Genomic DNA, 422 nt, shown 5'->3' with positions numbered 1-422 from the left:
TATCTGCATGAATGGCATCACTGAGTACTTATAGGAATATGTTATAACATATCTGCATGAATGGCATCACTGAGTACTTATAGGAATATGTTGTAACGTATCTGCATGAATGTCATCACTGAGTACTCTTACTTTCTTCTTTTCTCCTCCGAATGTTTGAAGCAGCCTCATCTCTCTCCTTTGCTATGTTCTCTTAGCTCATTCAAAACCATCATTTATAGCTCCTTTGTACAGTAGCACCACATTTTATATTTACATAAAGGGACAAGGAAATACCTCTTTTGATGACATTTTGTTTTGTAGGGTAAAAAGGAACTTTTGTTTATCAGTACAAATCTGAGTGGTTCTGATTCAAAGACTAGCAAGGGTTGTACAAGCTTGCAATCCCACCAGCAGTGGAGGAGTGTTCCTCTTTCTCCACA

The 422-nt window shown here is 37.7% G+C and overlaps 1 protein-coding gene across 1 annotated transcript in view; it reads left to right on the top strand.

Annotated features, from left to right (window-relative positions):
* The window catches only part of Hpse2 (heparanase 2 (inactive)), a 548,186-nt gene that overhangs the window by 76,211 nt on the left and 471,553 nt on the right, over positions 1 to 422 (top strand). The window lies entirely within an intron of this gene.

The sequence above is a fragment of the Mus pahari genome, chromosome 1 (assembly GCF_900095145.1).
Source record: "Mus pahari chromosome 1, PAHARI_EIJ_v1.1, whole genome shotgun sequence".
Classification (NCBI taxonomy): domain Eukaryota; kingdom Metazoa; phylum Chordata; class Mammalia; order Rodentia; family Muridae; genus Mus; species Mus pahari.
The sequence above is the reverse complement of the archived record's forward strand: the minus strand, read 5'-3'. Positions and strand labels throughout refer to the sequence as shown.